The sequence below is a fragment of the Pongo abelii genome, chromosome 4 (assembly GCF_028885655.2).
Source record: "Pongo abelii isolate AG06213 chromosome 4, NHGRI_mPonAbe1-v2.0_pri, whole genome shotgun sequence".
Lineage (NCBI taxonomy): Eukaryota > Metazoa > Chordata > Mammalia > Primates > Hominidae > Pongo > Pongo abelii.
The window spans coordinates 162,541,603-162,566,301 of record NC_071989.2 but is presented as its reverse complement, the minus strand read 5'-3'; the positions used below and the strand labels follow the sequence as shown (position 1 = coordinate 162,566,301).

General features: G+C 40.8%; 1 long non-coding RNA gene across 1 annotated transcript in view; it reads left to right on the top strand.

Moving 5' to 3' along the window:
- The first annotated feature begins 1,356 nt into the window (after positions 1-1,356).
- LOC112133366 (uncharacterized) overlaps positions 1,357-24,699 on the top strand; it is a 135,779-nt gene continuing 112,436 nt past the window's right edge. Inside the window, exons 1-4 of the long non-coding RNA XR_010140059.1 lie at positions 1,357-1,602; positions 2,001-2,174; positions 3,028-3,138; positions 23,786-23,912. This is a non-coding gene — a long non-coding RNA (uncharacterized LOC112133366). The remainder of the gene's footprint in view (positions 1,603-2,000; positions 2,175-3,027; positions 3,139-23,785; positions 23,913-24,699) is intronic.

The window sequence follows — 24,699 nt, the reverse complement described above, 5'->3', positions numbered from 1 at the left end:
AATGTGAACATTTCAAAATAAAAAAAATCCAAAATTTGCAATGCTCCTGGTCTTAAGCATTTCAGACAAAATAAACTCAACCTGTACTAGGTTAGGTTCCTTTGTCATTCCCATCTGTTTCTGTTTGAGCACTTGATTTTGTGAGTGGTCGGCTTGGATGGTCAGTTTAAGTTCCTTTCAGTTGTGTTTGTTGGACACAGGCAAGGGTTGGTGAGTAAGCTTGACTGTCAATTTTTCACCTAGATACACCAAAGAAAGTGCCTGTTGAATACATCGACAACCTATGTGCTTAGAATGCCTTGAAATAACAGTTATAAGCTATATCTTACATCGATGAACTTTTCTTGTATTATTTGGTTTGGAGGTACAAATGTTGATTTAGAGGTCAGGAAGCTATGACCTCTAATGTGAGGGGTGGTGACTTCTGCATGACTGACAAGCAGTGTTTTGTCTAAGTTTTAGATTATATTCCCAGTGTAGTAGGCAGAATTCTAAAATGACCTCCCATGACCCTCACCCTTGTAAAACCTTCCCTTGAATGTAGGCAAAACTTGTGATTATCACAGGCTGTCACTCCCAGGGTTATGTTATGGCATACAGCAATTGTGTAGCTGTTATAAAGGGTACTAATTGGATGACTTTGAGTTAATCAAATGGGTGGGCCTCACCTAACTACATATCGGCCCTTTACATCTGAGACTAGAGGTTAAAGATGGGAAAAGTGAGAGATTCAAAGCATGAGAAGGATTCAATGTGAGAAGATTCTCCATTGCTGGCTTTTAGAGATGGAGGGGACCACATGGAAAGGCTGGAGAGTGCCTCTAGGAGTTAAGAGTGGCCCCTGGCTGATAGCCAGCATGAAACAGAGCCCTTAGTCCTATAACCCCAAGAAATGGAATTCTGCGTACAACCATGAGAGCCTGAAAGGGGATCCTTGAGCTGTAGAAAGGATGGCAGCCCAACACCTTAATTTAAGCCTTTTGGGACCAAAGAGCAGAGGGCTCAGCCATCTTATGCCTAGACTTCTGATCTACAGAAACTAGGAGAAAATAGTTTTACCGTACTGTTTTAAGCCACTAGTCTGTGGTAATTTGTTACACAACAATAGAAAACTAATCTGCCCAGTAATTCTCATTGTGAGATCTTAAGTCGAATTGTTTTCTTTCCATCATTGTCAGTTTCCTTTAAGTAAGAGGATTTTCTAGTCTAGAACACTGGTACTCATAATAATTATGTATTAAAATCACTTAGATTGTGAGGGGAAGCTTTAAATGTAGATTCCAGACCTTTCTCCTGATGTCCTGAATCAGACAATCTGCGAGCAAGGCTGGGGGCTGCATTGTTAACTGGTTTCCTAGGTGATTCTGATGTTTGTGGGGCTGGATCCCACTCGGCAGGACATCTGCCTATACCCTAGAATAAGAATATACAGTCTCTTCTAGCACTGACAGGTAAAGTTGGCAGGGAAGTCCTTTTTTTTTTTTTTGTTACAGTCAGAGTTACAGCCAAGTATATGCAGTGCTCGCTAGGTGTAAGGCATCTCATGAGGACTGTCTACCTTCTCTTGTTAAATCCTTGTGATGAACTATAATGACCTGTAAGGTAGGCACAATTATTAGCCAGTCTTCACTGTAGCTTGAGGAGACAGGGCCAAATTTACACATGCATAAGGGGTAGAACTGGAATTTGAACCCTGATCTTTGTCATTCCCAGTTGGGGGCTCTTAACCACTAAGTATTCCTGTGCTGTGAAATGGAATGTCCATTCATTTCTGTATCTGTAGCGCCAAACTCACTGTCTGGCACGTGATAGATGAATAATAAACACATTTTGCTTATTAAATTCTCTGGAACTCCATCGCGCCACCCAGTGCAGGGCAGTTTTTGTGACAATGGAGAGGGAGGAGGAGGAGGAGCCTGGCCAGGACCTTTTCTATGTCAGGGCTCCCTGCTCACTGCTGCCTCTCTATGTCAATTTTGCCTCGTTTTCTTTCTCTACAGTTGTCTCTTTATGTGGGATGAGCTAACAGCAGCCACTTCCATACTGTGGGATCCTGCTTCCCTTGCCATAGTTGATTAACCCAGGGTAAGACATTGGGAATTGGAAACTTGGAGTGGAAAGACTCTGATCGTGGTGGTCCCTGGAGCCAAATCCCATTCCACAGCAATGTTCTGGTAAGAAGGCCCACACAGCCTTCCCTGCTGCCCAGACCCCTGGAACCAGCCCACCTCCTTTCTTCTTGAACATTCCAGCATCTTTCCATTAAGTTCCTTTTGTGGCTTAAGAGGTTCTCTTTGTGACAAAGAACCTCTGCTAATGGAGTAGTAGAGACTTGCTGAGCTGGAGGATATCTGAAATGCCATCTTCTGCTTTGTGTCATCTGGCTAGGCATGGCAGGGCACTCTCTGCTTGATGCGACTCCTTCGGACCCTTCAGACCCTTCAGATCGGCCCAGTTTTCTCAACTCATTCATGCTCTTCCCCCCTTCCATTACCTCTCCAAAATGGACTCAGCTTAGAGGATGCCATACAAGCCCCACTTCCTCCATGTGAAAGGCTTAAAAGAGCTGTGCCATAAATATTTAAGATATCTTTCCTCTCTGCTTCATTCCCTGACATTTTCTCCACCTTTAATTTTCACTAGTTATAACACAGGATGTTCTTAGAGTAAGAAAAATCTATTTTCTGTATGAATTGTCGCAAATTCCAACTTAGTGGTACCATGATAGCTAATATTTTTGTGTTAACTCCTAAAAGCCAGGTTTACTAATGTAAGTTACATGCTTCATGAAGTTAGATGTGCTTAATATAATTTTCTCAAAAAATTCATTGGGGTGTCATTACTGTTATTCCTTGTTTCATAGATGAGGAAATTGAGAGGTTGAAATGTTCTAAATGAATAAAATAAAATTATATTCCAGAGCTGTCTGTGTCCAAACAGTGATAGCAAGATCAAATTGTAAAGCATCTTTATTTCCTTTTTCTGCCACCATCTCCATGCCATTTATTTTGGATATTGGAAAAACAGAAAGACACTGCTGAACATTTCAGGGTAATGTGAGTGATACAAGAAAGTTGGACACCAAAGGAGGTCATGTAACTGGTGAGGATGAAGAATTCAGAAAGACTTTCCTGAGAGGTATGGCAGATTATATTTTCTAAAGAAGGCTGCAACAATATTTTCCATCCCACATGTTTTTTCCAGAATCTTAACACTCCTACATGAAGAGGTAGGGTCTGTATCCCCTCCCCTTGAACATGGGTGCATCTTTGTGACTGCCTGGACAGACAGAGTACAGAGGAAGGGACATAATGTGACTTTTGAGGCTAAGTCATAAAAATGCCATGTTCTTTTATTTTATTGAGAAGCTCCCTCTTGCAACCCAGTCACCATGCTGTTTAGAAGCCCAACCGATTAAGAGGAACTGAAACCCATATCCCTGGCTGAGTTCCCAGCCAAGAGGTAGCACCATTTTTTTTTTTAAGCAGTGTGAGTGATCTTGAAACTAGATCCTCTAGTCTTCAGATGAGCTACCCAAGCTGATGCCATATATAGCAGAAGTAAGCCATTCCCCTAGGTCCTGCCTAAATTATGGACTCATGAGCAAAATAAATGATGGTTGTTGTAGGCCATCCAGTTTGAGGTGCTTTATTAAACAGCAATAGATTAATGATACAAAAGAGGCTTTGAAAGATGGGCATGTTTCCAAACAAGGTTCAGAGGGCCATATGCTGCTTATTGACAGCTAGTAGTAGTAGTAATAAAAATAAATGTTATTATAATAATGATACCACGCTTAGTAACTGTAGTGGTAGTTAAGTTTCACTAAGTTCTTTTTTGTGCTATGCTCACCCTAAGTGGTTCATACTTTACCTTATTTAATTCTAATAATGACTCTAGGTAGGTACTATTACCCTCATTTTACAGATGAGGAAACCAGGGCTTCGAGAATTTCACTTCTCTTTACAGCCACCCAGATTCCAACAAACTCACTTTTGTAGTATTCCCAGGCTCGAACATTTCCTTCCTGCTTGCCCAAACTCTACCAGATGATTCATTCTTTCATCCAGGCAGGGCTCATCTAGCTCTTTCACGGAAAGGAATGCTTTTAATCAGATTCACACTAAAAGGAGGATGACTGGAAGGTAGACAGATGCATTTTTTTCACCCGTCTATTTGCATTTTCAAGGTGGATATTTGTTAATCAAATTGAAAGCTCTTGTGTAGTGCATTTCTGCAGAGCTATCTGGAGGCAGAGGACCTCTTCCTAGCACTTGCCAAATGATTTTGTGCCTTAGAAAAAGGCCAAAAATCCATCTGGCATGGTCCTGGCAGCTCACACCTGTTCCTGTTTTGGCAGTTTGGAAAGTCGGCTGCTATATATCATCCCCTCTAATATCTGCCCCAAACTGAGTTGTGCTATCACCCTTATTTTACCTTTGAGGAATCCACAGCTCAGGCAAATTCATAGCATGCACAGGATCACACAGAAGAACCACGACCAAACGTGGGTCTTCTAACTTCAAAAGCTGGGTCCAGTCTGCAACATGACATGCTGTATCTCCTACCCTATGTGAATGATTCAGGAAGGTGGATATAAGAGACAGCAGCCGGCAGAAGGAAAGCAGTGATCTGAACACCTAAGGGGAATCCTAAACAGTGGAGAAAGGAGAGCAAACATTAAAAACTCATGGATAGAAAAAAAAGAGGAAAAGAAAACCATTTGGAAGTGTTCATTGAGTTGATGCACTGGATAATTTAATAAGCTGTCTGTTCTGATCCGTCTTGCTTCCCTGCTTTTAGCAGGGTGCCATATGAAAGCTCCTACATGATAATTATAATGGATGATCTTTTCCCCTGTCTGGGATCTTTATGGTGTGATTTGGATAGCTCAGCTGCTAAGCTGTTTTTCTTGGGAGGCAGAGTGTGGGGCATGTGTGAAAATATGTGTGAGAGCTTGTGTGTGTGTTGCGGGGGTAAGGGACAGTGGCTAGGATTGGCCCTTAGAATCTCTTTTCCAATGTGGCAACATTTTTTTCTGCTGCTTCTTGGGATCTTGGTGCCAGGGTAACCTTCCTGCCTTCTACCTGATCACATCTTTCTCAGACTATGGCCTCAGGACTCAAATCCCTGCCAAATGTCAATAAATTCATCAGATTAATGAATCCTTTCCTAGCTAATGTGGTTCTCAGTTAATTAATCCACAAATAATTATTAAAAGCCTGTAAGTGCCAGGCCCTGAGAATGTCCATGCTCTCATGAACATAGGTTTTAGTGGAGGAGATTGTGGGAAGCAAGAACACAAATAAGTATGAATTCCAGACACTGATAAGTGATAAGAATAATATGATGGCATATTATTTTTTTTGTTTGGGTGATCAGGGGACTAAGTGATGTCTAAGGGCCCTGAAATCCAATCTGGACCTAAATCTAATCTAACCTGCCTCTAATCTGATCTAAAGGAGGAAGAAAGAAAAGAAATCTTGTCAAAGAACTCACTTAGGAGAACTCTTTTCCAATTTGGCTTCCTGTGTATTGATGAGGCAGGCTGTCCTGTTACTTGGCATGCTAACTACCAACTATTTCTTCCTTTGATTTCAAAGATCTCATTTCAGGATAATGATGACCATGGTGATGACTGTTAATAAACACAATGTTTAAAATTCTATAGAGAAAAAAAGAATTTAAAACATGCAATTGGGAATTGCTCTCAAGAGATTTGCTTTGATCCTTTCAAATGGGGTGCACTAACTAGATATAAGATCTTGAGCAAGTTCCTATCTCTCGGGGCCTAGTTTCCCCATCTGTAATATGATGGTATTGAGCTAAATCAGTGGTTCTCAAACTGTGGTCCCTGGACCATTAGTGGCAGCAGCACTTGAGTACTTGCTAGACATGCAAATTTTCAGGCCCTACCCCAGACCCACTGAATCAGAAACTAAACCCTGGCAATCTGTGTTTCAAGGGGCCCTCCAGGTGAGTCTAATGCACCAAAAATCTAAACACCGCTGAACAAGATGACCCCTAAGGCCTTCCTGATCAGCCTGTGTTTGCTTATCAGGACTGTTGGATGAAATTGGCCTGGAGTGGGATCCTCAGAGGGAGGGATGAGAAATGGAGGAAGGTGCCTTTCCTGGTTGCTTCCCTCCCCTTTGAAAATTTTAGTGGCTTCTCCTTATCCCTGCTTTCTCTCAGCGTCCTCTGATGATTGGAGCTTGTTAAGATGGGGGATTTTCCACAGGCCTGTTTCAGAGGTCCTGGGGAGGAGTTTTAATTGCCAGACTTCACATTGAGGGTGTTAACATTTATTAAAGTCAGCTCCTCTGATTGCCTTTTAACAAGGCGGTGACTGTGCATAGGAGATAACACTGGGCCCAGCACGGTGGGGCCCCAGAGGCAGCTTAAGATAATCAGGCCCAGGGAAAACAGAAAGGCAGCCTGGCATAGTGGTAGCAGAGACACAGCAGCAACTCTCATGCTGTTTGTGCTGGGGTGGCTGGGCCGACGGAGGGGTCCAGGCTGTTGTGGGATCTGGGGTGGTTTCAGTCAACAAGGTGGGTCTGGGGGAGTAGAAGGGAAAGGCTGGTAAGGTCCCGTTCAGGAACAGAACCACTACAGAGATGGGGCAGAGAGGGCCAAAGCTCTGGCCTCTTTTGTAATGTAGATTTGGGTCTTACCACTTTCATAATTTTGTGAGGAGGGATAGAAGATGGACTATATGCTATTGGGTAGTGGAGGGTGGAAAATGCTCTCAAAGCCCTGGTTCTAGTTTGGATTTGCTGCAATTGCTCTTGGCTCCTGGCCCTTTCCTCTGTGGCCTCCTGTGGGCTCACACACCACAAGCTTACTTTTCCCTTCTTTTTCTTTTTAAACATTTCACAAGCTTTAAGGGTACAAGTGGTTTTTGGTTTCATGGATGAATTGTATGATGGTGAAGTCTAAGATTTTAGTGCACCCATCACCTGAGTAGTGTACCTTGTACCCACTATGTAGTTTTTATCCCTCACCCACTTTCCAAATCCTGGCTTCTGAGACTCCAATGCCCATTATACCACTCTGTTTGCCTTTGTGTATCCATAGCTTAGCTCTCACTTATAAGTGAAAACATGAGGTATTTGATTTTCCGTTCGTGAGTTATTCACTTAGAATAATAGCCGCTAGCTCCAGATTGCTGCAAAGGACATTATTTCATTCTTCTGTATGGCTGAATAGTATTCCATGGTGTGTATATACCATATTTTCTTTTTTATTTCTTTCTGTTTTTTGAGACAAGGCCTTGCTCTGTCACCCAGACTGGAGTGCAGTGGTGCAATCTCAGCTCACTGCAACCTCTGCCTCCTGGGCCCAAGAGATCCTCCCACCTCAGCCTCCTGAGTAGCTGGGACTACAGCATGGCACCACATGCGGCTAATTTTTTTTTTTTTGTATTTTTGGTAGAGATGGGGGGTCTCACCATGTTGCCCAGGCTGGTCTTGAACTCCTGGGATCAAGCAATCTGCCCGCCTCAACCTCCCAAAGTGCTGGGATTGCAGGTGTGAGCCACCACGCCCGGCCTACATTTTCTTTATCTACTCATCAGTTGATGGGCACTTAGGCTGGTTCCATATCTTTGCAACCGTAAATTGTGCTGCAATAAACATATGTGTACTGGTGTCTTTTTGATATGATGACTTCTTTTCCTTTGGATAGATACCCAGTAGTGGAATTGCTGGATGGAATGTTAGATCTGCTTTTATTTCTTTGAGAAATCTCTGTACTGTTTTCCAGTTGTACTAGTTTACATTCCCACCAGCAGTGTATAAGCATTCCAAATTCACCACATCCACGTCTATGCCAACATCTATTGTTTTTTGCCTTTTTTAATAATGGCCATTCTGGCTGGAGTGAGGTGGTGTCTCATTGTGGTTTTAATTTGCATTTCCCTAATGATTAGTAATTTTCAGCATCTTTTCATACATTTTTTTTCCATTTGTATATCTTCTTTTTAGAAATATCTATTCATATCAGTTACCCACTTTTTAATGGGATGATTTGCTTTTCCTTTACAGCAGTAATTTTCAAACTGCATTCTCCTGGTCTTAAGAACTCAGCCTCCACTTCATCAGATCAAAGATCCAAGGAGTTGAATGGCTCTCATTTCTCTGGGGTCTGTGAGGAGAGGAATGGCCTCTGTTCCTTCCTCCCCTTCACCTGTGGCATCTCTCATTTCATCTGGTTTTTGTCACAGAAGTTTGAAAGTATTATAACCAAGAAAAAAGAAAAAAAAGCACAATTGGAAAGCACCATGCTTGATTACTTCTTCTGTGATGAACTCTGCCTTCCTTCCTTGCTCCTGCCTACACTTTGTCTCGATTTCCCCCCTTGGTGAAAGGCAGACCTAGTGCAGCAGTTGCCGCTTCTCTTTCTTCTTTGTCTTAGCATCCCACTGTCACTACATGGTGCAGATTCTCCTCACCAGAGGCTCCAGAATCGGTCTCTTCTTTCTTTGCCTTCCCTTATGGTTATATCTCAGGTCTTTGTTGCTTCTTGCCTGGACTTGCAATGTAGGCTCAAAACTGGTCGTTCTGTTTCTGGTCCTACTCCCTCGCATCCTTGTAGCCTGCACCCAGAGTGACCTTGCCAAATGTCACTCTGAGCAGGTTATTCCCTGCTCAATGCCTCATTTTTGCCCATCAAGCCAAGCTCCTTGGTTCAGGGGTTCAGGCCCTCCATGAGCTGTGCTTTTCAGTCTTATCACTCTCTGCTCAGCCAAGCCAATCTCCTTCTGGTTTACTCAGTACCTTTCAAGAGTCAGCTCAGGTGTCACTTTCTCTCTGGTTCCTATCCCTGACTCCCTGAGCTGAGTAAATTGTTCCATTTGGTAGGCAGACTACCCTCAAGATTATAATTTTATAACTGTCTTCTCTACAAGCCTGTGAATTCCTCAAGGGTACAGTGAGCATGGACCATTCATCTTTGTACCCATGATATATAGCAGGTACATTATACGGACTCTTTTGAATACTGCAGGACTGTTCAAAGGACTTCTTTGGTCCCTTCCCACCCTTGTTTTCAAAGTACAGTGGTATTTGCTTGGAGGTGAATGGTCAAAGTATAACTGAGGCTGCTGTGTTGGTGAAATGTAGTGAGCAGCTGGATGGGCACTGAAGGGCTGAGTCATCATGCGACCCTTCTCCTTAATTGCCTTGGGTTGGTCATTTGGCTTCTCTGGAATTTGGTTTTTCTGCCCATGCATCTGACAACTTGACAGCAGTGAGAAATTTCTGTGTCTTTGGCACACAAAGATTAAGATGCAGTGGCAAGTTCTACCAGTGTGTATCCCACTACTAATAATAAATAATTATCAAATTGTTGAGCATGTACCAGGCACTGAGCAAAGGCTGAGCTCTACCCACTTTGTCTTATCTAATTCTTCTCACAACCCCAGGAAGTAGGTACAATTGCTTCCATTTACTGAAGGCTCAGAAACACGTAAGCTACTTGTGCAAGGTCAGGAAGAGTTGGGATTCAAATCCAGGTGTAGAAGACTCCAAATGACTAACCAGGGGGCTGTCTGTCTTGTGGTCTGAGGAAGGTGAAATATGCCCTTACAATCATTAAAAGTGCTATGCAGCCCCTGGCTAGGAGGGAACTATACCCAGCACTGCTTTCTATAGCAGGCAAATACAGGTACCACATGTTCCCTTCCTGGGCTTCCTAGAACCTTATTATGGGGATGATGAAAATGATGGTGATGATGTAACTGCAGTGAAAATATGCTCAGGAGATAGTTGCCACCACCTACAGGCACTTGCTCACCTCTGCCCTCACTTCATACCACTCTTGTCCTTTTTCACCCTTCTCTGACCATATGTACCTTCTTGCTGTTCCCTGTACATGTCAAGCTTGTTGCTGCCTCAGAGACTTTGCATTTGCCATTCCCTCACATGAATGCCCTTCCACCTACTCTTCATGGCTTTTATCACTCACTGTCCAGTTCTAACATCACCTCCTCAGAAAGGTCTTTCCTGATTCCCTGTCTAAAATATTTCCCTCTCTTCCTCAAGTTACGTCCTGTCCCATCCCTCTGTTAGTTTCTTTTATAGCAGTCTGCATACTTTGTAGTTATTTTCTTCACTTTTTAAAATGTCCTTCCCCTCCTCCCTCAAACAGGAACCCTGAGGGCAGGAGCTTTATCTGTATTATGCACTGCAGTATTCTTACCCAGTGCGTGGCCCATGGTGATGATAAAACAATCGTTGAGTGAATAACCAAATGAATGAAGGATGACCAATTCTCACATTACTTTTCCTATTCTAGGCTGGACAACACTTGAACTCACCCAATAACCTTAGCCAACTTTCTTAACCTCTCTGGGCCTCTGTTTTCATGCCTCTAGAATAAAGGAGTTGAACTAGAACAGAGGTCAGCAAGTGTTTCCTAAAGGGCCAGAGAATAAATAATTTTAGGCTCTGAGGGCCATGCAGTCTCTGCTGCAATGACTGATCTCTGCTGTTCTAGTGTGAAACCAGCCATAGATATGTCAATGAAAGGGCATGGCTGTGTTTTAATAAAACTGTTTATAAAACAACAGGGCAGCCTGCGGGCCATAGTTTACTGACCCCTGGACTACACAGCCGCTAGAGACCTTTCTAGCTTGGACGTTTTAAATTCCCTGTTGGCCATCTTGTAAGGAGCCTTGCTTGGCTTCAACTTCTTGGCCTTCGTGATTAAAATCCCTGTTCTGGTGGCATGTATGTTTGGGACCCTCAAAGGGGCAAAGCAATGTGGAAGTAAAAATAGACCCACTAAGGCTGTATGGCATACCAAGACTATAAGCGATGTTTGAAGGCTTTCCTGAGATGGTTAGAAACACTCAGATTATAGAATTTGGTGACTACTTTTGGAAAGGATCCAGAAGTTTTCTTTCTCAAGATTTTTTCCTCCCCCTCCCTGGAGGCTTGTCTAATCTCTTCAACCTTCACAGAACTCCTTGGGCTCTGAAACCCTGAGCTCTCGGTCTGTGTGTGACACCTCATCTGCTCAGTTGCGTTGTCTTTCCTACCCACAAGTGTGTGTCTTCTTTCCCCACTGAATTATAATCTCCTTGACAACAGAGAATTTTCTTCCTTTCTTTCTCTCAAATGGCATCTAATATTGTTCTGAGCACACAGAAGTGCTGAATAAACATCAGTTGACATTCTTAGAGCCCCCTGCCCTCCTTTCCTGTTATGCGTTGTTCAGGAGGCTCATGCCCTTGTGAGGACAGAGCTTGATGATGACTTTTCCTTTTGTTGGATTCTATTCCCTGTGATGTGTGGGTTCTGCCACCTGTCTGCTGGTTACCAGATACTTATCAGTGATATTTATAGTCAGGCTCTGTGGCTGGCCATGATGGTCAATTGGATATCATCTGAGCCCACAGAAGTCAGAGAGGCAAGGCAATTGGGTGGGATGTGAAGATCAGATGGGACTTGAGAATTGCATGAGAAGTAAAAACATTCCAGATTTAAGATTCAGTTCTGCCACTAACTTGCTAAGGGACTTAAGCAAACCACATAGCAAGTCACTTCAACAAGCCATAGCCTCCGTTTCTTTATTTAAATGGAGATTAAGTGAAATAATTTATATGAAGGTACTGGTAAAAAGTAAAGAATCATGCTCATATCGTAGTAATCATTAGTAATGAGCCACCATCACCTCTCACCTCCCTACTGGCCTCCCCACTCTCACCCTTGCCCACTGAGTCTGTTGTCTAAATGGCAGCCCGAGTTATCATATAAAGATGAGTTGGATCTTAGATCTTGTCACTTCTCTGTGAAACCTCCAATGGCTCCCATCTCACTCACAGCCCAAGTCCTAATAATGGCCCCTTGGGCCCCACATCTCCTGGCCCCATGGCCTCTGATCTAATTTCCTACAAAACTCCATTCCAGCCACCTGCTCTTCTGTATTGTTCCCACTGCAGAGGCTTTGCTCTTGCTCTCCTTTTATCTAGAATGTTCTTTCCCTAGATATCAACACAGCTCACTGCATCATCTGCTTCAAGATATTACCCAAAGATCACCTTTCTCAGTGAGGCCTTTCCTGGGCATCCTGTTTTTAAAAATTGCTTCCCATCTCCCATTCCTGCTTACATTTTCTCTGCAGCTCTTGGTACCAGCTAACGTAATATTTATGTCACTTGTTTTGTTTTTATCTGCTCCTGTACCCTGTGAAAGTTTCATGAGGTCAGAGAGTTTTATTGATGTACTTACTGCTATATTCCCAGTGTTAGCACAGGGCTTGACACATAGTCGGTGCTTAATAAATATTTGTCAAGTAAATAACAGAAGTTACCATTTCATTAGCTCAATAAGGGTGCCTGCTGGGACACACAGGAACTGTGTACATTCAGTTTAATCCTTGGTTTATATGGATTCATCCATTTGCTATAGTTTGGTGCAACTAATGCTCTCCTCTTTCCACCAGGTCTCTAGGAAGACAGCATGTTGAAATGACTAGGGGTTTGGTCTTGGCCATCAGACCTAGACTCACTAGTTGTGTGTGTTTCACAAATAACCTACTTCTCTGAACTTGGGTTTCTCGACTATAAAATGATAGCTTCTACCTTGTAAAGTTTTCATAAGGTTTAAATGGAGGATTATTAATTCATATAAAGTGTTTAGACAGGTCTTTAGCCCATGGTAAATTTTTGGCTAACGGTAAGTATTTTTATGTCAATAGCAGTATAATAACATCATAAGCATCTTTCAAGAGTGCATAGGCACAAGCATAATTTTAATAACTACTCTTTGTGTGAATTTGCTGAGTTGTCCCAAATATGTCTTTCGTGTTTAAATTTTATATCATCTGCTATTAGGACAGGCATGCCAATTTCCTTTTTTTCTACTTCTTTCCATTCTCCCTATCTTTCCTTTACTCCAGGATGAATATTCATCCCATCTGCACCACTTACTGGCCATGTATCTTGACTCCAGCCACTATACCACTGAAAGCCTCAGTTTCCTCATCTGCGTAATGGGACCGAAAATCTCTGCCTTTCCTACTTTGCAGAGACAGTGAGTGGACAAATTGAGAAGATGGATGTAAACAGTAAACATACAAATATCACGTTTGCTCCTCATTTTTATTGCCTCTCCCCAGCAATGGGTGTTTTTGTATGCCCCGCCAAGCCTCTCTGTTCTTGCTTATCCTGGGGAATTAGCTGTAGCATGTGCACAATGGACACAGCTTGGTTTTTTTGTCTCTGTTTCTGTGGGTTTATGATAGATGCCTCCCTAAAGCCAAGATAGAGTTCTTCTTTGGAGAACCATTTTAAAAAATGTTATATTGGAGATGACTTTCAGTTCAGCATGATAATTTAATTTTAATTATTGATGTGACTTGAACCTGGCATTTTGGATCTGTTTAGGCCTCTTGAAAGCTTGAAGATTTTTCAACACTGTGAGGCCACTAATTTACTATCTATCCAGAGGTTTTCTGCATCAAGTAAACATACTGTAATTTCATTATTATAGTTCTCTGGAGAAATCAACTGTATCCTTGGTGCTGAACTGAGAAATTCATCAGGCAGGAGAGAGAATAGTGGTGAATACAGGCCCTGAGATGGCAATTAGGAGCAGGGAATCAGACTCATTCCCTTTCTCCTTGTTTCCTTTGTCTGTAGGGCTCTGCAGAGTTTAGGACTTCAGCCCTCTGTCCCACTAGGTTTATAATACTGTAATGGAAAAAACAAAATAAACCAAAACACCTCTTGAAAACCAGCTAGTTCAGAGATGGCAAATGGGTTTCTTTTCTGGTGCCAATAGACAGGTGGTGCTTGCCTGAAGCAAGTTGTTGAAGATTTCAAGTCTGTATCCCCTTATTTAGCAATTTATTTTGTACTTACCATGCGCCAGGAATTGTTCTAAGCCCCTTAACTTGTGTTAACTCATTTAATCCTAGCAACAATGTGATGAGGCATGCAAGATGAATAATTCCTTCTCCACAGATGAGAAAACTGAACTATTTGGGCCCAAATCAGAAACCTAGTAAAGGGTGTAGATTGGATTCAAACCAGGCAGTTGGTTCTCTTAAGCTCCAGTAGCCTTGAGAAGCACTTGGCTCAGCTTCTGACAAATAGTAAAACTTGATGAACCTGGATTGGGCAGATGCTGCTGCTGCTACTGCTGCTATTACCACGTGAGGTTGCCATAGATAACGGTACATTTCCCAGAACAAGAGATGTTTAAAGAGACCCCTCTTTCTTTTTTTGCCTGGCTACTTTCTATTCATTGTTTAGTCCCAGCTTAAAGTTTCTTTCAAGAGAGGGTTTTCCTGACTCATTCCAGCCATCCTTCTGGTCCAAAATAGTTCCCCCTGTTATCTCCATCACATCCCTGTTCTTCCTTTTTTACTTTCATTTCAATTTGTGCTATTAAATATGTATCTGTGTGATCATTTGTTTAATGTTTATCTCTCTTACCTGTAAGATGAAGGGGCTGGTTGTGCACTTATGTGGGATGATCTAACCCAGTGTTTTTCAAACTATGGGTCATGGCCCATTAGTGGGTCTTGAAATCAATTTTGTAGCTCTTGAGCATTGAAAAACATGAGAAAAGAGCAGGTACTTCACACCTCGAAAAAATACGTATCATATTGTAAAGCTTTTACTTAAAGATATTCATCTATAGATGGTGTCTGTACACTGGGTTGGGTGTAAATTGTATTTTGAACTGTGCACTACAGCCAAAGATTTTGAAATTCCTGGCCTAAAGTGAATAAGATGGGGAGTTGGACCAGGTAACTGCTGAGGTCTCTCTCCCTTGAAGCTGGGATTTATAGGTCAGGTGAGGGCATTTGGAACCTAGGGCTAATTCCTCTCCATCTGATGCATTATATTTTTCAGTGCTATTTGATTATTCCTGGCTGCTTTGGAGGCGATCTCTCTCTTGTTCAATTAAGCTCATGCTTGCTTTTCAGCCTGCTAAATGAAGCCTTTGATCACAATTGAGAATTCACTGTTTCCGTTGGTATTACAGCTCTAAATTTGCCCATTTCCAACAGCCGCTGATTCTCATTGAAATGGAAGGGCTGTGGGTTTTTTTTCTTTGGGGTTTAATTGTGTTTGTCTCCTTATGTATTGCCAACTGCTGGTTCTTTTTTAAGAGGAAAAAGGGGCCGGGTTGGAGAACAATGTGACAAATCTTTTCTGGGCTAAGGTGATCAGTAGGTTACAGCCTTTAAGATCTAATGTCTCCAAGGCAGAGAATTGAACCAAAAAACAAACCAGATTTTATTTTCTTTATTTAGGATTTATGTGCCTTAGTGGTAAGCTAAGAAAATTTCTGGGTATATTTAGGTGCCATCCTTGCTTTTGTCCCTACAATCTTGTTCCTCAAAGTGTGGTTCATGGACCAGCATATCAGCATTACCTTAGAACATGTTAGAATTGCAGAATCTCAGCCCCTGCCCCAGACCCACAGCATTTGAATCTGCATTTTGACAAGTTTTTTGTGATCTGTGAACAATTTCATTTTGAGCCCTAGCTCTGCAGGCAGACCAGAGGCTGATCGTCCTCCATAGCTTTCTAGCTTTGTGACCCTGGCCAAGTCTCTTAACTCTAGGGGCTCAGTTTTCTAGTCTGTAAAATGGGATCACAGTGGCATTTGTTCTTGGAATGTTGTATGAAAGAAGACAATGTGGCAGAGAAGTTATCACAGAGACTGGTATAGGGTGTTTTGTCGTTATTGCTTTTTGCTCTTGCTACTGCTGCCTTGAATTCTGATGTGTGCTCCTTTTCCCTGGCCTAGGTCTTAACCTTACCGTCCATAGTTCACATACCAGTGAATGACTCTTTCAGAAGCAAAATTCTTGGGTTAAAATCTGGTCTCCCTACAAGCAGGTTCAGGGCCTGGAGAGGCCCTACTTTTATCATTGTTTAAATGAATCATTCCAAGGCGAAGGGGAAAAATGTTTCCCCTAACTGGGAGGACTCTATCTGAAATGCATTCTCTAAAGACTGGAAATTTTAGTCTTTCTGAAATAGTGCCTGAAATGAAATGCATTTCTCGACACCCTCTCCCTGGACTGTCTGGGCTTCTGCTCTACTGTGGCTCCCCTGCCCCAGTTAGGGATGTGCTACATTTCAGTAGCCTAGTTTAGTCCAATCCTCTCAAGCAGACAGAATGAAGTGTTTTCAATTAGCAGAATCTCATTGCTGAGGGCACGAAGAGACAGTTCTTCTGGAGCAGAGAAACTAATTGAACATACATTGTGTATTTACCGGAGGAGGAAGCTCCTCAGCAGGGGTTTAGTGTTCCCATGTTCGCTGGCCTGGGACTGCTCTAGCCATGAGCTCATTGTTTAAAGACACCTAGTCCAATCTCAAGACGCATAAATCCCTTCTGCAATAGCCCTGGTGGTGGCCATACAGCTTATTCTGCACATCCTACGGGACTGACTCACTTACAAGGCAGCCCATATCTTGGTTGGACATCCCTGGTTGTTAGAAATTTATAACTTCTTTTCTTATGTTGAGTACAACTTTGAGGGCTGATTACTGCTCCATGACATGTTTTCCTAAACTCTCACCATCACGGTCATCACTCTTCAATATCCTTTATCTTTTCCATTTCCACCCTTCCCTTCCCTGTCCCCCATCCAAGTATTAAAAGACATGAAATGAGAGTCACATTCATCCCTTCACTCATTCATTGGTTCATGTATTGCTCATTCAAAAAACGTTTAAGTGTCTGCTATTGGCCAGATATTCTTCAAAACACTGGGAATAGAGTGACAGACCAGGTTCTTGCTCTCATGGAACTTTTTCTAGTGGAGCAGAGAGATGCGAAACAAATAAACCAACAAGATAATTACAGGTTGGCTAGTGCTTTGATAGAGAAATGATCATGATCATGTGTTTGTGTGGGTGCATGTGTATATGGCATGTGCATACATGCATGTATGTGAGGTAGGGAGGAAGAGAGAGAGATGGGGATTGGTTGATTTTTCTTTAGATACAGTGGTCAGGAGAAGCTTCTGAGGTGATTGTTTAGAAGCATACACCTAAAAGAGAAGGCAGGATGCCATGCCAAGGACTGGGGAAAGAGCATTCTCAGTAAAGGAAACAGGAAGTACAAAGAGATTAGAATAAGAGAACTAGGTGTGTGGGATGGACGGGAAGAGCCCAGGGAGGGTGGCGCATAGGGAACAAGGGAGGGAAAGGTGCAAGATGCTAACAGAGAAGGAGGCAGGGCTAGTTTGGAAAGGACTTGTAAGCTAAGGAAAGGGGTTTGGATTCTATTTTGGCTGTTGTAGAAAGTCACTAGAGGATTCTCAGGTGGTTGAGTGGCATGATTTAAGCTTTAAAAAGAGCAGCCTGGCTATGTGTAGAGAGTGCATTGCAGGCTGGAAAGGGGATAGTGAGAAGACCATTGAGGAGGTAGCACAGTACTTGGGTTAAAGAGCCAAGATAATGAATTTCTTTTTTTTTTTTTTTGAGGTGGAGTCTTGTTCTGTCACCCACACTGGAGTGCAGTGGCTCAATCTTGGTTCACTGCAACCTCCGCCTCCCGGGTTCAAGCAATTCTCCTGCCTCAGCCTCCTGAGTAGCTGGGATTATAGGTGCGTGCCACCACGCCAACTAAGTTTTGTATTTTTAGTAGAGACGGGATTTCACCATGTTGGTCAGGCTGGTCTGGAACTCCTGACCTTGTTATCCGCCCGCTTCGGCATCCCAAAGTGCTGGGATTACAGGCATGAACCACTGTGCCCAGCCAAGGATGAATTTCAGTTATGCGTTTGGAGGCAGAAACATCAGGACTTAGTAATAAATTGTATATTGTGGGTGTAAAAGAACATGTCCTGTATCCTTGAGGCTCAGAGGAATATCTGTGTGCGGGAAAAGTGGGGAGGAGTTAGCTGCATTTGAAAATCAATGACAGTGGGGGCACTCTATTTCTGAAAGCGATTTCATTTTTCACCTGAAGGTGCTTAAGGACATAGCTACTGTATGGATAAACAAAATATATCACTAGATCACTAAGACTTCCTAGTGATCTAGTAATACCTTTTTAATGGGCAGATGAGTCAATAGGGAATAGACGAAACTAAAGTTGCAAAGCAAATTATTGGCAAAGCCAAGACAAGAATCAAATTCTGATATCCAGGCAAACACCCTTTCCACTCACTACCCCACACTAAATAAGGGTTCTTGGGCCAGAGTGTTAAAAGGTCATGAAAATAAGATGGGCACCAAGAAGATCTTAGGCATATTGGTCATTTGATAGGAAAAGAATTGAGTAATGATAAAATAATTTTTATTTTTCCTTTTTTTTTTTGAAAGCCTTCAGTAGCTTCCGTTGTACACTATACTCAAGTTTTACAGTGGTGGGAATGATCTCTGTATACTCACCATCTGGTACAGCATGTAGCACATGTTAGGTCCTCAGTAAATGCTTGCTGAATGAGTGAATTAATGTTTCAGCATTAGGGGGCTTATTCATAGGTAATTTTTAAGCAGTCTTTTCTGCTGACTAAATGCTTATCTCATTTTGGGCTGGAATTATATCAAGACTATTCAGACCAGGGATCAGATAGTCCTACTCCATTCTAAACTGATTGGGTAACACTTGGAGACTAATATTCTTTAGGTCACATGTTGGATCTAAGGAATATTGGAAATGGTGTGGCCAGGGAACTTGGAATAATATCAAACACTGTTAAAGGATCAGGGTATATTAAACCTGGAGTAGAGTCAAGACAGTTGATATGCAAAGGGATGACTTGTTAAAATGGTCTGATATTTTGGCTTTGACTTACTTTTGGCTTCCCAGAGAGTAGAATGAGGACTAGTGGCTCCAATTTTCAGGAATGAGGAAAGATTCTTGTTCAGGGTAAGGGTGAATAAAAAAACATAGCCATCTGAATATGAAATAGGTTTCCTAGAGTGAGGTAAAGGATTAGTGAACTGGTTGACATGGGATACACTCTTGCCAAGAATGTTGTAAAAGGGGTCCTTAATTTTATGGAGGCTGAGGTAGATATTTTTAGGTCACTTTCCAACCTGAGATTCTAAGGCATTTCTAGAAAGTTACTATGCATGCATCCATTCATTCCCTACTCTGGTGAGTATACACTGGTGAATAAAACACATATAGTCTCTGTACATTTGAATTTATAATCCAGTATAGTAGATTAGGTTGTTCATTTCCCCCACCATAATTCTAGAATCCTCTTGATCATCAACCTCCTAAATGGCCAAACCCAGTACCAAACAGAAAGCCAGAAAACCCCAGGTAGAACTGTCATAGTAGAAAGTAAAGTAAGATATAACTTTTGTTTTCCCAAGTGAGCTTAATTGCTTAAAAGCCAGCTGGCTCCCACCATATTGTTTTTCACAGTAGTAACAATGAGACTGTGAAAGCTTCTCTGGCTAGGCTTTCTTTCCTGGTGCTGTACCCCAGGCTGGGGGTACACTTGAAGAAGATAGCCAAATCTCATTAGAAATAAGGAAGTGGGGGCCCAGGATGCGCTAGTTCCTTCTGAGCTTCGTGTGGTTACCATAATGCTTCATTCTGTTTTTCTTTTGGTGGTTGGTGCTTCATTCAGAATCTGTCCTCTTGGAAAGGAGCCACCAGTGGGACAACTGCATCCAGGGAGAGAATAGGTTCATGATGCATCTGTCTACCCCATTGATCCTCACTCTTTTTTCAGTTGCTTTCCTGTTTAGACAGATACTCTTTTTTTCAGCTTCTCTTGATCTGGTTCAATTTACTTCTTAAGTTGTACCCATCAATAAACAGGGCTTGAGTTGCAGGCTGAGATTCTTTCAATCCCTTCTAGGTAATTCTCATCATGTCCATGAAATGATAGGTGATCCCTCATTGGAGCTCACTAAGTCTGAACCCTGAAAATGTATTTATCTAACTTACTGTCTGTCCAGAGCTCCAAGCTTCAGGTTTTCTCTCTTCTGTCCTCTTGGAGGCTCTAAACTGCCTTTCTTCAGGGGTGCCCATTCAATAATTGCATTTGTCTCTGACCAGGAGTGTTTAGGCTTCACAGATAACAAACAGTGAGAAGGCTTTGAAGTGTTTTTTTGACAATAGCATATAAGCAAGGTAATGTGTACAATGACATTTATTATTCCACAAATATTTGTTGGTTGCCATGGTAGCATAGAGGAAGGAAGGCAGGTTCTGGAGTCAGAACAGTTTAAATTTCAGCTTCATCATTTTCCACATATGTAAATTTGGATAAGGTGCTAGCCACTCTAAGCTTTAGCAACCTAATCTGAATAGTACCTACCTCAAAGAAAATTAAGTGAGATAATATATATTCAGTGTTTCGTATATACTAAGCATGCAATACTTGTTAGGTATAATAAGCGGTAGATACTAAGAATATAGGTAGCTAATTGTCATAAATCCTGGAATAACTGAGTTGAAGTAAGGGTTAAAGGAAATGAAACCTCTGGCACAAATTGAGCACAGTGCTCCTAATTATAAATCTCTTTTCTCTAAATATTTGCTTGTTTATCTTTGTGCTGCCCTAGGTCTTTTCATAGCTATTGAGCCCCATCTGTTCTCATTTATATTCAGCTGCTATTTGGAATATAAGTGTTAATTATCTCTTTAACACCTCACTGCTACTAATTCTGAGTACTCTGTATTCTTGGTTCCTTTGGTTTGCCATCTGCCCAGGGTCCCATACTACTTGTCTTCATGATCTCTTCTGTTGTTTTAGTGATTCTTGACTCTCTTTTAAAAGGAACGTGTTTAAAATAACCTCCTCCAACTATTGTTTTTAAATATATTTTATGATTATAAAAGTAATTATTATTAAAAAGTTGGAAAAATACACAGAAAATAACCCTGTTTTATAACCCTTTGACCTAGATAAAACAAGGATTTATATGTTAAATATCTTTTCTTCTGGTATTTTTTCCCTATATATGTGTTTCAAGCTTAGTATTACACCATGTAGCAGATGAGAATTTGTAACTACAAGTAATGAAACAATCAACTCAAACTGGGATTAAAATGAAGAAATAGATTAGCTTACATTACTGAAAATCCAGAAGTATCATAGAATTTAGGATTCCCTTAAGCCAGTGGCTCTGCCTCCATTTTTTTGTCTCTCAGCTCCATTATCTTCTGCTCCATCAGTTTCTGCTCTAATTAATAAGGCAACATGGCTTCAGCAATCCCAGGCATCACATTTGTACACAAAGGAGACTAGGAGAAGAAGGGCTGTTTCTTCCTATAGATTCCCTTAAGCGTGGAAAAACCTCTCCCAGAAGCTGCCACCAAATTTTCCTTCACATCTCTTTGGCCCCTGTTGAGTAATGTGCTCATTCCCAAATCAAGCTGTAAGAGATTGGTTTACCAAGATGGCCTAGATCCATGGTTCTTAAATTTGACCACACATCAGAATCCTTTTGAAGGCTTGTTAAAACATGGATGTCTGGGCTCCGGTGTTTCTGATTTAGTAGATCAAGATGGTGCCCAAGAATTTGTATTTGTAACAAGCTTCCAGGTGGTGCTAATGTTGCTGGTCCAGAGACCACACTTTGAGAACCACTGGCTTAGACAAATTAGAGCCCTTTTGGAGATGAGTTCAATCTCTCCAAATATTTTGTGGCCATGTAAAACAGAAAGAATGAACTGAATGGTGGGAAGAAAATCAAAGTGTCTGTTACATCCTTGACTATTTCCCCCTTATCATAAAACATGCTATAAATGTATGGATTTTATTGGTAAAATAAACCATGGTGCTTCTATATAAGGAATTATATTATTTAACCAGTCTTCTGTTGTTGGACATTGATAATTTTAGTATTTTGCTATTATATATTACACAGTAAGAAATGTCAATGCCCACAATCATCTGTGTGCTCTTCTGATTATTACCTCAAAATACATTCCTAGGTGTAGAATTGCTCTTCTAGCTATTCTTATCTCATTGACTCAGGGCTCTTTTTTCAAGGGAATACATGTTTTGTAACCCCCCACCCCACCCTCGGCTTTCTTAAAGAGCCAGAACTTTATATCCTCTCTACATTGACAAAATCATTTCACAGAACAGAACCAGCTGAGGGCAGGATGAGGAGGAGATAAGGAAGACTCAGGAAGTAGAAAGAGCAGAACTGGGCCAGACCCGTGAGAGAGCAGGGCTTGCTCAGGGAGCTGGGAATCTGCATGAGGATCCATGGAGTAGTGAAAGGTGAACTTGGAAGGGATACTTGGGACAATCTGAACCAGAATCTTTCCTTTGGGTTGTGTTTTCTAAACTTCAGTCATTTGCTGTATCACAATTAGAATTTTTGTCGTATCTGTTTCACCTGTATTATTATAATAGTTTTTTAGTCGTCCATTACATTAACTAATTTTTAAAAGAAACTTTGTATCACTAGGATTAATAGTAAACTATTATCAGTTACTACACATAGAAAAATAACATATTTGTGATAATTTGATTAAATTTTAATTCAATATTGTTGCACAAGCTCTGAACTGGTAACCTGTTCTCTCTTTGTTATGGGGAAGATGAAATGCATTAAGAGGTGTTAAAAATGAACCATCTCCAAATATGGACTGTTTTCTTGATATCATTAGAAAGATTAAGGAAAGAATTGCAAAGAAAATAACTTTATTTAATATAAAATTGTGCACTCCCTAAAATCAACATTCCACTCTCAGGACATGTACTAGGTAAATATGCCTCAAACTTCAGAACTCCCTAGAGAGCTTATTAAAAAGATCCACGGATTTAGAACCTCTGGGGCTGGTGGTGGGAGGCAGGCCCAGAGATCTGCATTTTACCAAGTCTTCGGGCCATTCTCATGTTTACCTTAGTTTAAAGATGCACATAAATTGTAGAAAACTACTAAGCTATTCTCCTCTCATTTTTAGAAACCATTTTATTTAAAAATAACTTTAAACTTATAGAAAAGGTACAAAAATAATACAAAGTCTTTCTGCTATACCCTTTATCTGATTGATTGTTAGGTATTCTTATTCACTTTATCATCCTATCTCTCTCTCTGTCTGCATTCTCTGTCACCTCTCTCTGTATTGTCTGTTTTTCTCTCTCCATGTAAATAATCTGTATGTAAAAATACATATATGTAAAAAATAGCTATATATTTTCCCCTGGACTATTTGATAATAAGTTAGATACACCATGCACTTTTATTTCTATACTTCATTGTGTATTTCCTAAGAATACAGATATTCTCTTGCATAACTACAGAATGGTAATTAACTTCAGGACATTTAACATCAGTGCAATGTTTATCTATCTATAGTCTATATTCCAGTTTTGTCAACTGACAATAACTATAAATCAATATAGTAATAATGCCCCATATAATGGTTTTGGCCTTCAGTTTAGAATCCAGTCTTTGGTCACATATTTTATTTAATTGTTATATATCCCTACTCTTTAACCTGGAACAGTTCCTAAGCCTTTCTTTATTTTCCAATTCTAACTTCTTTGAAGAAAGGATTCCTTTGCTTCTGTAATAGAATGCTCATTATTTTGGGTTTGTCTGATACTTCTTCATGTACAGCCTCATAGAACCAGGGTACGCATTCCCAGATGGAATACTGTATAAGTGATTTTGTGTCCGTCCCAGGGCATCACATCTAGAGGCACACACATTCATTTGCCACCATCTGGTGATTTTAATTGTGATCACCTGGTCAAGGAGTTGTCTGACTTCTCTACTGTATAGTTGGATTTTTTTCCCTTGCAACTAACAGGCAATCTGGCTGGGAAGAAGCTTTAGAGCTAAGCAAATATTCTGTTCTTCACTATAAAGCATAGATCAGCAATGTGGAAAAATGGACTGAACTGAAGGGAAAAGGTGGCAGAAAAGCCAGCTAAGAGCCTGTTACCATAAACCAGATGGTCTGGGAGCATCTGAGCAGAAGAGCTGCTGAAACCATGTGAGTGGATGTGGTTGCCCAGACAATCCTGGGTCTCAGTCATCATTTCCATAGATTATTTGATCTATTATTGTAAATGAAAATTATGTGTATTTTGCAGTTATTGAACTAGTGGAAATAGCGTTCTATATATATTAATTATGTTAATTTTTTTCATACAAGAGGAAACAGATATGTAAGTTAATTATGACAGCCATATTTACTTCTTTATCTTTATTGATTTTTTTGTGAGCTAATTTTTTATCAGATACCAAGAAAAGTGTGCTAAAATTTCCTGCTATGATGATGCATTTTTCTCTTTTCTTTTAGTTTTGTCAGCTTTTGCTTTATTGCTTTTGAAGGTATATTTTATGCATACTTTACAACAATCCTTTTATGCCCTTAAATGTGGAGATTATGTTTTGTGAACAGTATATAATTATATTCTGTCTCTTCATCCAGTCTGACAATCAATGTCTTATAATTGAAGTATTTGTTCAATTTATATTTAATTACTGAGATTTTTGTGTTTAATTATATCTTGCTATTTAATTTCTATTTGATTTATTTTGTATGTTTATTTTTGGATCAAATAATTATTTTTATTATATCTATTCTATTCTATTCCATTCTATTCACTTTTTAATTAGATATTGTTTTATTATGTTTTTAGTGGTCTCCCTAGAAATTACATTACATATCCTGGATATATTACAGACTCTTTTAGATTGGTACTTTTACCACTTTCCAAGTGATGCGAGAACCTTACAACAGTTTAACTCAATTTACCCTGCTTACTTTTTGTGCT